This window comes from Bidens hawaiensis, unplaced genomic scaffold, assembly GCF_021521415.1.
Source record: "Bidens hawaiensis isolate Kalapana, Puna unplaced genomic scaffold, B.hawaiensis_p1.1 tig00024420_1, whole genome shotgun sequence".
Taxonomy (NCBI): domain Eukaryota; kingdom Viridiplantae; phylum Streptophyta; class Magnoliopsida; order Asterales; family Asteraceae; genus Bidens; species Bidens hawaiensis.
In genome coordinates, this window is record NW_027493845.1 from 249,640 (window position 1) to 264,571 (window position 14,932).

The 14,932-nt window shown below is 34.1% G+C and overlaps 1 pseudogene; it reads left to right on the forward strand.

Moving 5' to 3' along the window:
• Window positions 1-10,267: 10,267 nt before the first annotated feature.
• On the forward strand, window positions 10,268-11,874 carry LOC143569210 (ethylene-responsive transcription factor RAP2-4 pseudogene; annotated as a pseudogene).
• Window positions 11,875-14,932: the final 3,058 nt, after the last annotated feature.

Here is a 14,932-nt window from a genome sequence, read left to right on the forward strand (position 1 = left end):
GCTTGGTACAGGAAGGCGGGAACAATGTGAAACCGGTAAATAAAAGAAGCCGATATAGAAAATGATGGTCTAAACGGGTCGTTAGTACGTAGGGTAATTAGTCAAACTTAATCTAGGATCATAACTTCTAGAGTTAGCTTGGATCATTGTTGTTCCTTCACATGTATTCATAATCACTTGGTAATTTAAAAAAGGCCAGCGGGGCTATTGTTTAATGTACTAGTATGATAAATCATAAAATTTCCGACAATATTCCAAAAATATTACATTTCTGGCGGCTTCCGACCAAGAAAATTACATTTTGTTGTTTTAGTTTTTAACTTGTACCTTATAACTATTAGACAATGATTCATTACTTAGGTTACAACATATAGAGTAACCCTCAAAACCTAACAAAGCCCATGGGCTCAACATAAACTCTAAATACTATTCCAATAATTAACGACATACCAAGATGGACAATCATAGGGGCAGGGTAGGCTCGGAGAGTGTGCGAGCCGCACCATCAGCCGGGGCACGTATTTTTTTATACGTATTACATATATATGTTTTTTGTGTTAAAAATAAGGTTATTTGCAATGATTTATAAAATATGTACATGCTCATAATGGTTTTTACTTATAATAAACCGGTCGATAAAATTTTTTTTCTCTCTTTCATTCACGATCACTCCACGTCGGTTTCAAAATCAAAAGGCAAAAACAGAAGTGTACCCTTTCGCAGAAGTTTATAGCCAGCTTTTGTAAAATTTGAGAGAAGATATCAAAAACTACACATTTAATAGTGACCCTTTGTTTTCCTTTTATTTTGTCCTTCATTTTTCCCAGTTAGCAAAAGTATTCACATTTGGGTCCAACATCGTTGTCAATATGACCCAATTTGGTTTTAATAAGTACCAAAATGTATTAATAAAACGTGTACGCGTCTTCTGCCGTCGCTATAAATTCATTTAATTGACTTAAATATTAATGTCTGCTTTGTCACGTCCTTGCAATTTGCAATGTCAGATTGTCAATTAATTGCGTGCTAAAATTTGACATTGTATTTCAAATACTTGTGAATTCTTGATAGAACTTTTCAAAAAGCTCGAGACTCGAAGCTTGTGGCTCGCTCGATAAAAGCTTGAATAAAAATAAAACTAACTAAGAAAACTTGATTTGAAACATCCCGAGGCTCATTTTTGTAACCGAGCCAAGATCAACCTAGGCTCGGCTCATTGGCTCGATCATAATCTTATTTAACTTCAAGATCAAGCTAGATACTTAGCTAAGTTTCCTCGTTTAATTTCAAGCCCGAGCTCGAAACCACCTTGGCTCGACTCGTGAACAACCCTAATTCTTGATAACTTAAGCCATTTTTATCTAGTAACAAGTTTTCTAACTATCGTAATAAAAATATTCTCTATGAGTGATAGTTTTAAGTCGAGTCTTATTTCCTTATTTATGAACTTAAAAACCTATAATATTTCTTTTAAGTTTTTTTGAACGGCCAACTAAGTAACGCCGGGTACCCCGTACGCGGCCCCTATTGGCTAAAGGTAGCCCGAGCCGGCCATTAGTCCGGACGGACGGAGCCCCTAGCGGTCCACCTGTTGAGGGATTCACCGGATAAAACCCGACCCCCACGACAGCGAGGAGCCGGTAAAACCGGGTGAGATCAGGACTCGAACCCTGGCAGGCCAAGGTCATTCCCTCATATCTCTCATATAAGTTGATGGTAGTGAGGGTTGATCCCCCTACCTCTCACTTGTAAAGTGAGCACTCTACCATTGAGCCACAACCAACTTATAATATTTATTTCTTTTAAGTAATGATTTAAGTAACACGACAAATAATTAATAACTAAAATAATTATTTTTTATGGTTACAGAGGTGATGATCATGGTATCACGCTTCATGTGATGGAAGAGAAGTAATGAGGTCATACAACATCCCATCAATAAAAAGAATTTAAGTACGATCCTTTTCTTTTAACGCCATTTAAGTACGATCTGTGAGTTCAAATTTTCTTCTCTTGGTTTCTAATTTTCTTTAAGATTAAATGGTAAATTACTTTTAGTATTTTCTTTTATACACGTTAGGATACACATCATTTAGGACAACATCATAAATGAATGATAATTTCTTTGGTTATAAAGATAGAGGTAACAAAAGATATATATGTTATTTTTGAACGTTTGTAGTTGGTTAACGCCCCAAGTGAGGTCATCAGTTCTAGGGACACCAAGGACGTTAAACATTATTGTGTTACGGTGTCAATAGAGTTAAGGGAAATCCCATGTGTTAACGCAGTTTATTGAAGCCAAGTGGAATAGATGTGTAATGGTTACCAAAATGGCAAACGTTATTTGGTCGATGTAATATGGTGGTCGTAAGTTCTAACCCGATCATGATAAGATGGGAAGAAAACACACATAATAGTTAGATGATCGACTTTTTATTTCTAGAATATATACAGCCCGTTGAATAAAATTATAACTATAAAAATGATCGGAATACATTTGTTAATAGTTTGCTACTTTGCTTGTATATAATATAGCCAACACTTGGGAACTACCCTAAGCAATACCCACATGAAAAAAGTCAGAAGTTGACTATTAATTATATTATTAATTTCGTTGAATTGAAAGATTAACATATTTACTTACTCTTTTAAATCTTAATAAGGGAATTAATATAAACCGACGGGTATTCTTCGTGCAATGAGTTGGAAATTCAACTTCGATCGGTATCAGTTCGATTCATTTCATTACAGTACCGGTAAAGTACTAATCCTCGGCATAGGCGTATACCAAAGGAAAGTGAAAAAAAAGGTATAGATGTTAACTTATTTACAATTACTTAATACGTTCTAATTCCAACTACAAAGCCGGCGTTTAAAATGGTGAAGTATGAATGGCCACGAGCGATGAACGTGGTTTTGGCAACCTCAGTGGTGGTTGACAACCATGATTATTAATGAACTAATGATTTAAGTTTATAATAACATTGACAAAAGTAAGAATGTGTATCGTTGATTCATAGCAATAATTTGAATGCTTTATTAACAACACAAATGTGGTGGAGATTTAATTTGTAACATGGAAGAAGTGGTGGAGATCAATTTTGATATGTAACCTGTTTGTTTGGTTGATGTTTCATTTGTTGTGTTTTTTGGTGGTTGTTGATCTAGCTTCTTGCTAGGCTCATTTCATTATAAAATTCTTCGTAGGTCGTTCGAAAAAAATAAGTTTCATATCCGTTTCATAGATAACAAAGCCTTTCTTATATAAGTGGAAATCTTTTTATCGGGATGTGTTTTGTCTAAACAAGTAATCTGTTGGGTAAAACAAAACCGTGAGTTTTTTCATGTAACCCATCAGGGACAAAGCAAACGATATCTTGCACAATTTACTTGAGTTGTTAAAAATTATATAAGGGCCACAAGTCGGGCCAATGCCAATGCTGAGATCCATAAGGGGAGTAGAGATGTAAGTCATACGTCAGTTGAGGTGGAAAACGAAGTACTTTTTATAAGGGGTATGGAAACCATCTCTACCATGACGTGTTTTGCCCGAATGAGAAATTTATCAAGTAAAAACAAAACCGTGACTTCCTAGATGAGCAACCCATGCGGTTGTTACCATGACCATGTATTTATAGGGATATGCTACAACTAGTGGACCTAAATTAAAGTCCCTTTTAATATTTGTGATCAATACTATGGCCCTTAATTTGACCACAAGCGAGGCGAGACAGTGTTGAAATTCGTTAAAAATAAATATATATAAACAACGTCCCTTTTAATATTTGTGTTTGATCAAATGTCTAAGATAGTAATTTTCCCTTCATTTGTAAACATGTGGTGCAATAATGACTTTACTAACATATTTCATGCCCGGATTCTTTGTTAATAGCTTCACTCGTATAATAATTTGATGTTGCCTCAAGCTTAATCGCCAATAGCAATACCAATTAGACTATATGCAGGCCTAGGCTTAATCCCCACTAGCAAATCCAAATTTGAGTAAATCGTCAATATCAAATCCAATTCCACATATTTTTGTTAATCGCCAATAGCACCACAATTACTTATATTTTCTACCAACCCTTCTTACATTCTCTGATAAAGGTCTTACACACCTACATATTCTTCTTATTCGCCACTACTAAATGCGAAAAAAACCCCATTTGTGATTAAGATAAAAAGTAACCCCCCATGTGATCAAAACCTCCCAAAATGCCCTCGTTATAAAAAAAATTCTATTAATTTATCCTCAAAATACAAAATCTATAAAATATACATATCCTAATACGTCCCCTCAGTTGAAGTGGTAGCAGGTTGGACACTCAAATTGTACATGGAAGCCTTAAATAAAGGTCTATGGGATCATTTGGTGAAGATATTTAGCACACTGGAATGAGGACGATATGTGAAGCACTCATATATGACTAATTTGAACTCCTTGGATGATGAAATGATTGTTTATCTTCACATGTTTCGTTCGTTGATGTTGGACCGAATTTTAGCTAGGATAGACACTAGAATGTTATCCCAATAAATAACGGTAGCTTTACAAGACGAAATATGGAGTTCTAGAAGTAAGTTTTGAAGCCAACTTCCTTCGGTCACGATATAAGCCACGTGCACCCTCATGTGGCACGTGACCGATATATTGTGTTTTGGTCGTTTAGATGACCAGGATATCAAGTTATCACCTAAGAAAATACAATATATGAGTGTCGATCTTCAAGAATCTTGGCATCCCCAAGTCGATGTCTGAATACGTGTGAGGACGTGACTAGGAGAAGCTGATAGACAAAGGCCAAAGTTGATTGGGCTCTGTGTATATCACAAAAACCTCCTCACACACTAGATATGGGGATTATATGGAGCATGCATGAGAAGGCAAACCAGCTAGACGACATAAAATATATTGATCTAAGGAAAGTTGTGTATTGTAAATTTGTAATGCACTGGCTAGGCTTCTATACTGGGAGTCATTGGAAAGGGGTGCACCATCCGTTGTGCTTAGATTTGAAGATGTATCAATGGTTTTGTGACACAACTTGCAATTTGACGTCGATGCGCAAACCAAAATCTTTTTTGCATGCTGTGATTGAGATCTATTACTATGAATTCCCTGGACAAAGTAGCTATGATATTGTAAGTAAGCCCGAATCAGAAACGTCACAGCAATATCATCATCATACAATAGCAAATTCGTTATGTGTGGTCCGTGATGGTATTTAAAAAGTGATGTGTCACAAATCCTATCGAGAAAACCACACGAGAGAATAAATGAAGAAAAACGATTACACCATGTCATGGTACATGTTTTAAACCATAACGGGATTCACGTAAGCGACATACATGATGAGGGGTATATTCTAGTAGAAAAACCAACCGATTAATGCATATATATTGTCTCATGAAATCACTGTATACGAAGGTGTTTTTCACACTATTGTTTCGAATGGTTCTTTCCAATTTTGTTCGGTATGATGGTGGGTTTGCTTGGTTTCATCCTCGTCACTAATCAATTCAAACCATCAAATCTGACCTTATTGTTTGGAATGGTTCTTTTCATCCTACATGCTATCTTCTTCTTCTTTCACAAGCGAGTGTCGCAGACAAGTTCAATGAAGATTTGAAATGTATATTGTTTGGTTTGATTTTGTGGTCTTTAACTTGAAACCATTTGTGAAAACCAAACAAGCCATTTAGCATTTCTTATCTATTTTTTTCATCAAGTATTTACAGTAGTTATGTTTATGAACCATTCTATTCTAATTTTATTTTTAAACAAAACAGGAATAGCAATAAATCAAGCTACATCTGAATAATGGGTAAGCGAGCAACAAGTTGCACCGCTATCCCCTTTTTAATCGCAAAGCTTATTCTACTAAATATCAATCATTGGTTCCTCGGGCTCTGCGAGTCACTGTGGACCACCTTCTGCATCCTCTCCAAAAAGCGAACTGCCTCGGGAGTTAGGAATCCAAATGTGTCAAAGGCTAATGGAATAAACACGTGTTGATTCTCCAAACACGTTGCCCCATGCTTAGCAACGTTCTTAGATTCCGCTCACAAAACCGCTTGTCCTGGAACGAAGCCACTGCTTCTCAGCATCACCAATGGGGACACCTAGTGAGGTCGACACATGCATATTTACCCCCTGTCAAGTCAAACACAAGAACGTCTGCATGACGCAAAGTAGATCTTCTCTCGCGGATCAGTCAGAAAGTTAACAAGTGTCTCTTTCTTGGTTGAGATCCCGGCACGCCTAAACACATCACATAAGACATCTATCTCTAACTCAGTCGTGACGATACTTGAATTTCGGCAATTCCTTATAAAATTATCATTTTGAAGATAAAAAATGGTTCAAATATCAAACCGTTAAAAACTTAAAATCGTTTGAAGATAAAAAATGGTTTGTACAAACAAATCGGACGCTTTTATTATTTTCTTGAAAAATATAATTAAGATTAGGGTTTAAGATTTGTGGTGACCTTTTATCAATGAAGATAGAAGTGAGTCGTGAACACCTGAATAAAAAACCATAGGATACCATTTTAGTTGCACATTATTTATTTATTTATTTATTTACTCAAACAGAAATGTCAAATGTCATACTGTACATAAATAAATCAATAATGTACCTTACGCAATAAATGAGACGGCAGGAATCGTTGAAAGGTCGCTACGTAAAGAACACTACACTATACAATTATACTTTATGATTGAAAAAAACAAGTGATTTTTTATCTCTATTTAAGTGTAAGATGAAGTGTTATTCCAAGTGTAGAGTTCAAATCTAATTGTTCACAATAGTGTAGAATTAGGGACAGATTTAGAGTATATCTAGCCTGTCTAAACTAATTTTGTAAGTATATTATTTTATCTACTTTCTATCGAAATCATAAAAGTTTAGGAATCGTCAAAGGACATTTATGTTATGCTAGTGCGTTATAAGGGCTCACTTCTTTAGGAGAAGATTAGATTATCATTAAAAAAATACTTAATGAGTAAAATGAAATAAAAAGCATAATTAATAGAATGATATGAAGATGTGGTTTGTGATGGTAGAAATTTAAAATTGTATGGCTTTAACAACTAAGTTTTAAATTAAAAAATATAAAAAAAAAACATTAAATTATATTATGAAATTGATGGTAGGAGTTTAGAATCATGGAATCCAGTGGTGTAGCTAGGGTTTTTTTTCCTACGGGTTTGGAAATTTTCGAAGAACAAACGACAGATTGTCTATTAGTTTCGTCTGGCCCGGTTAAGCGGTTTATGTAATTGAGTCACATAATAAAAATAGCAAAAGTTAAATTGTATTAAATTGAAATGTGGGTTAAGGTTCGTTGTCAAGGTTCCCAATGGTTCGAATTAGACGTTTCAACGGATTCGATGTCGAGATTTCTACGGGTGCGATGTAAAAATAGAAGAATATATAAACAACTTCAAAATAAATTTGTGCAGATTCGACCGGACACGTTCTTCAAAAGCTGCTCACCTGTAACATTTAAGCTGTGTTCATGAGTTCATTTATGAAAAGAAAGGCAAGGATATAAAATGTTTTATTCTCTTATCTTTTCTTTTGATATCTAATCTTTCTCTTCAATTTATTTTCCTTTCAAATCTTTCCAAAACATATAAATTTTGTTATTTTACTCGTAATTTTTTCGGGTTGTGTAACTATTGTCATTTTTTCTCTTCCCTCCCTCCTTTTCTTTCTTTTAATGAAACTCTGAAACACCCCTTTTAACTTTTTTCTTTTCTTTTCTTAATTGAAACTCAAGAACACAACATATTTTTTCCATCTCTAATTTTTCTTTCCTTTCCTCCTTAAATGAAACTCAGGAACACAGTGTTTGTTCCTGAATTTGATGATCGTTTTGGGTTTCATAGATATCAAGCATACAAGATCATTAGTATGCACCGGCTGATCTTCATTTAGGGTTCTATATAATTCGGTCTAGATTGGTCAAACCAAGACCAGATTGGGAGTTGTCGAAGCTTTGCATGTCCTCACATTAAAAGCATGGTATTTTTAAAAGAGAATATAATATGCAATGCTTTTTAAATGTTTCAATATGATAATGTTAGCTTATTGGTCTATATTCATTGAACGCCATATAAAACGAAGTGCAAGACCTAAAATCGGGAACGAGTAAAAAAACTGTCTTCTCTCTCACCTCCCACTCTTTTATTAAATAGGCATCTCCAATTGAACAAAAGATATATTAAAAAAATAATTATACTAATAAAAGTATAAAACATATTTATTTTATCCTTTCTTTTTAAGAAATTTTGAACTCCATGTAATTTATCTATTCAATCATATCGGAAATGAAAAGGCCTGGGCCTTTATGATGTGATGATAAAGTTGTTGATGTTAGTATTTAGCAAAAACTAGGGTTTAAACCTCACAAAATGTATAAAACATAAAAAAATAGTTGTTAAAAAAAAGAAATGAAAGTAAAATTACGTTAAATAGTAATTAATGCATATCGCAACCCGATTAAATATGAAATGTACATGTAATTTTGAAAATTTCTAAAATTGTTAGCATGTGAAATATAATTTTTTTCTACCTACAAGATATATATAAAAATATAAAAAATCTATATATTAATATTTTTCACCTTGCATAATACAACGATATTATATTGTATATATGTTAATAAGCTTTAGGTCAACTGAAATAGGAGAGCAAGTAAACACTTAGGCTAAATATTGCAGGATTTCAAGTTCGAATTCAATCTTAACGGGATTTTACTCCAGTGGCCATTTGGATGACAGAATTTCCCCTAAACATGAGATGTTTTTTTTACGATTACAAGCATCTTTTACCATTAAGTTACCCGGGTAAATAGACTATATTCATTGTCAATGATTAATATTAGAAAAAGTAAACTGTATATATTGAAAGGAGTCCAACCTAACTTTAAGTGCAGCAGGCCCGTTAGCGGGGACACGCGTTGATCTTTAATTGGATTAATTAATTCAAAAACGTTATACACGGCAATGAACCTTGATAGTGCCGCAAAATTCAAATTAAAAATACAAGAAGTCAAGAAGTAGCCCCACCACTAATTAAACCAAATTTAACAACGTTCATTTTTTAGATTATCTTAAAATCAATATTTTATCAGCTAGTAACTGATAATGTCATAATACTAACACAGAATGATTATTAATTGTAAGTGCGTTTGTTTTTTTTATAATAAAAGTTTACCAGTAAAACTTAAAGTAAATGGACACAAATAAATTTTGTGAAGCGAATAAAATTTCACATACTAAGAAAAGTTGAAAAAAAGGTAACGAGATATTGTAAGGGGTGTTTGGTTTTACCTTCTTATAACATTTTATTAAGTTAATAAGTTACAATATTGTAACTTATTAAACTTTTTCTCTCACAATATAAGCAATCTCAAACACCTTATTACTTTAAAAAGTTAATAAGTTGGTAAATATAAGCAATCCCAAACACCCCCTAAAACTGTGTTGTAAGCTTACTAATAGGCACATAACGTCATTCTATATTACTATCACGCAAACACTGATTTTTAACTAACACACCGTTTAGTTATTACTTTGTGGCTTATCTTTTTTTCGAACGGCAACTTTCATTAAAAGAACCCAAGCAAGAAACTAGAGCCAAAGAACAACACAAAAATTAAAAAGAAAAATTACACCATTCTCTCCAATTTAAGCTAAGGAACGAAGATCTATTTTTAATCCATAAAAACGACAAGGATTTGATGTCCTCCAACAACTTTGAAACCGAATATGCTTTGTCTTCAAAAACTACATCATTTCTTGCTTTTCAAATACTCCAACACGCGGTCATGATAATGCCTTGAACAACTTTTTTTCTTTTTAGTACACAAAGAAGCAGTTTTGTGAATGGATAAAAGATCATGCATATGTATCTTGATGTACACGAAAATAAATCAACAAAACATTATTATGTCTACGAAATTTTAAATTACAATATACATGAAAATAAATTATTTCGTAGACGATGAATTCTCTGACAATTAAAATTTTAAACTTTATAGGACATTAAACTTACATATAATTTTTTCTATAATAGCTAAACTTTAAAAAGAAGTATTACGCTAAACTTCAAATGATCTGTCTTGATGCATAACGTACAAGATTGCTTAATACTTAATACGACTCTAATACATAAATTAACAAAAATTATTAAAATAAGTTATGCATACACCTCATCCTCAAATCCTCATTCCAAGTGCACACACACCACAAACACATCTAAACACACACTTTCTGTTTCAAGGTTTCTTCATATTTTCTCTTCAGATTTCTTTATTTTTTAATACCCCCTTCTTAATTCCCCGCTTCTATTGATCCCTTTCTGTAAATCATCGTCTTTCAACAGCAAAATATTAATCGATTTGGGTTTGTTTTTACATAATTTTCAAGTGAACAAAGCAAACTTGATTTGTTTTTGAGAGTCAGGTGTTTTCAGAATAGTGATCCAGTTTATTAATTTGGGTTCTATTTCTTTTCATTTTGTAAATCTTTTTCTTTTTAATTCAAAATCACACCTTTTTGGGTTTATTTTTGTACCCTGAGGTTGATTTAAATTGGGTTTAATTATTTATTAAAACCCTTGTTTTCCATATTTTCCTGGTTTTTCATTGGGAAAATCTTTTCTTTTAGTTTAAAAAAAAACTTGTGAATTTTATTATGGCTTCTGTGATGGAGTTTTGGAATATTAATGATATGCAACATATGAACGGTGGAGATCTAATGGATGCACTTAATCCTTTCTTCAAACCAGATTACCAAAATACCCCACTCCTCTTCCCCTTCCACTTCTGACCCATACCCTTCTTCGTCTTTTTCCTCTTCTTGTTCTCCCCCGCAAGAATCCGGGTTTTACCCGGATCTATACCATCAACCCGAACAACCCGTTTCATCGTTCGGGTTGAACCTGAACCTGAACCAGTTAACCCCATCTCAAATCCACCAGATCCAAACCCAAATCAACATGCCCGGATTCAACAACTACTTGGGTCCGAAACCGGTTGTTATGAAACGGGTCAAGGTGGATCCGAAACCCACAAAGCTTTATAGAGGCGTGAGACAAAGACACTGGGGCAAATGGGTTGCTGAGATCCGTTTACCCAAGAACCGTACCCGGCTTTGGCTGGGTACGTTTGACACAGCCGAAGAAGCCGCGCTGGCTTACGACATAGCCGCGTACAAGCTGCGAGGCGACTACGCGCGGCTCAATTTTCCTCACTTGCGCCACAACGGCTCTCACATCGGCGGCAAGTTCGGCGACTACAAGCCGCTTCACTCCTCCGTTGATGCCAAGCTACAAGAGATCTGCCAGAATCTCGCCGACGGGAAGAGTATTGACGCCGGTAAGAAGAAAAGTCAACGCGGTCAACGGCGGTGAAAACGACAGAAAAGTCAACGGCGGTGGTTGAGCAGACGGAGGTTGTGAAGGATGAGACGGAGACGTCGGAGAGTGGTGTCTCCGGCGTGACATCGCCGTCGTCGGATCTGACGTTCCCGGAGTTTACGGAGGACGACGGCGCGTGGTGCGCGTCGGACAGTTTATTGTTGGAGAAATATCCGTCGTATGAGATTTGATTGGGCAGCGATATAGTGTAGTCGGTATTTGTGTATGTTGTGTTACAACCACCACTGATATTTGGACACGTGGTGGTGTTAGGGTATGTTTGTAATTTTGTAGTGGTTTATGAGGGTATGTTTGTAAATTTAGATAGTGGGAGCGACTGCAATGGAGTTTTTGGCAACTGCAGGGCTTACTACTTTCGTTTAGTGGGTACTTTTGTCGTTATTGTTATTATTATTATGTAATTTTTATTTCTAGTTTAATATTGTGTTTTTCTATTTCGTGTCAATATTATTGTGTACTATAAAGGTTTAAAATTGGCGACCTAACTTTTGTTATAAGTTCAAGATAGAACAACATTTGTTTAATCTGTTGTGATAATCTATTTTAGATTTAAATTAAGTTAATTACATTGGTAGATTGTCTACGTGGCTAAGCCAAAACAACACATTCTGGGTCCACAACACCAAAGATTTTGAGTTTTAAGCGTAGGTTGTGGTTTTTATTTTGTGACAATTCAATTCAAGGTGCTAAGGTCCATGTCTATTATATGTATTCAAGGTACTCAACTAAACTCCATCTTCACTCCTATTGTGTAGACTTTTATACGTTGGAAACTCTAATCATAATCCAGAGAAATGGAGAGATAACATACGTAAGATTCATACGTGTATCTGTTGGTAGTGGATTTGATATAAATTACTTGGAAAACAAATTCAGGAATATCAGCAGAAGAATTTAGATTACAAATCGATCGGATAACTAATATCGCCTTTGTGTTCTTTGATTTCATCATCTACCCCTTGCTCTTATGGTAATTTTAAATCAATAGAACTCTATTAAATTTAACACTAGTTGTGCTCCGGGTATTAAAAAAACATCGCTCATGTGATGAATTTTTGAGTTTCACTACTGATAAAATGGTGTAAATTTAAAAATACGTTTATTGGTGTGTTAAAACACAACTTAAAACATCAAAACAAAAGAATACTCAAACCACTATCAAGTTTTATATCGTTACCAAAAGGAAGTACCATCCTTCGCCCATAAAAAACCAGAGGCCACCACTAGTGGACATGACATATATTTCGTTCATTGTTTTTTATTTTTATTTTTTTCTACCAAAACATATTCCAATTTCAACTTGTTCACACCACAAAGGGCCAAAAAGGTAGAGAAAAGAATCCTTACTTTAATTCGTCTTCTCATCTCATGATCACTCAAAAATTATATTTTAGTCAAATAAATGGTAAGAAGATAAGGCGTGAGTGGATTGATAACTTCTACCAAAGAGTAGGAATCATCCTGAATTGATGTTTAAATTTCTTTTAAGAAAACTATTGAACAATTGCTATTCTAACTCAATGACATATGAATGATTTGGGGTGGCAATGAAACTTGACTCGATGAAGAAACCTGAAACCTGACATAATTGGGACGGGTAATACTCGACCTATTAAGGTTTGAGATTGATTTTGAAATTTTTTCGTGGGTTTGAGACGGGTTTGGGATTTGTAATATACCCGACAACATTAACCTATTTACCCGATTATATACCAGACATAACTTTTTTTATGTTTATATATAGTATACTCTAAATATTTTAAATATATTATCCGTTAAAACTTGTTTATAACAATTATTTGTGACATTTTATTTTTACGGTAATCATTATTTGTGATCGATCAGTTATATTTTTTCAAAATCTGATAGAAATCCGATGGGTTTTAGGCCAGTATATTTTGACAAAACATAATGGGAAAACCCGAAACCCGATGGGTAATTACCCGATTAAAACCCGACGGGTTTGGGACGGGTCTGAGATGGACTTTCATAACTGGGTATGGGTTTGGGAATACCTAAACCCGACTTAAACTCGACCCATCGTCATCCATATAAATGATGGTTAAAGCTTGGAATTTTTAATATGTTTAAAATCTAACTTAAATGAGTTTTCTCATTGTGATGCTGTTTCTGAGTGAATCAGACCTAAAACGTCAAAATCAATAGTGACGATTGACATCTCGTCTCAAAAAATCATACTCGGATTTCAAGTGAATTTAAGAACCTGAGTAACTATATAAACATTTATACAATATTATACATAGAAGCCTCTTTTTTCATATGTTATTAATATACTTAAATCTCAAAAAAAAAAAAAAAAAAAAAAATTCAACTTATGACCTAGAAAATATGATACACAATGGTATGGATTTGAGAGTGAGAAGAAAATTTTCCTCAGGCCACCCTCTTCTGCTATCCTACATAGTTCACTGTATTTTGTTTACCCTAATACCACCCTATAAGGCCATCGAAGTAAACCTTGTAAAACAAAGGAATATTACCAAATTCCACGTTGATTATCGACAAAATTGCTAATACAATTTTTAGGGTGTGAAGGGCATGTTGTATAACAATATAGTATTGAACAAATGAATGTAGGCATTTATAAGGTTATCCCGTAAAAAACTTCATGTTTTTCATTCAACTATTGTATCAACTATGATATAGTACAAAAGTAATTTTTTGATATTACAAGATATACCATTATAAAAATTACGTGTTTTGCTTCGCTTTTTCACCTAAAAACTAAGTGTGAATATGGACTATCTCATTATAAATGTCGTGTAAACACAAATTTTGTTGGGATGTATTATCGTATCAAGTTGGTGAATTGATTCAACATGAACACAGGCCATTTTATTAATCATATATAAAATATCAACCTAACCCGTGCATGCTTAAAATCCTATAATTTGTACTTACCCATTCAATCATTTATAAAAACGTGTTAATCAGGATGACGGGTAATAATCAAGTTAATTTTAAGCGTGTTGGAAAATGGGTTAAATAGGTCTTAAATGGGTTAGTGAGTCGACATTTATAGCCAAACAGGTACACATGTCAAACCAAACACAACCCACTAAATTAAACAAATCAATCTAATCACATTCTATATGGTTAAATGGGTTAGATATGTTAACCTGATAATTTTAATTTTCATGTAGGGTTTGAAATTGTATGGAAAGTTGAAACACCTCATTAAATCTTTTCCGACCGGATTGGTGGGGTTGATTTGTGGTGGTATCCCCCTTCTTCAAAACCACGTGAATGACCTCAAATAGTTATCAAATCATTGATCTTATAAATGAGATATTTATGAGTTTGATTCAAGACAAACTGGAAAAAGCTAGTATAGTAAAATACAATTGTGGGTTCAAATAAAAAGTTTGATTTTTAAGGAAGATTAGGAATGAGAACGTTTTGGTCAAATACTTTAATTTCAAAAACTCACTCACATCTTCACTCATCTTCTACGGC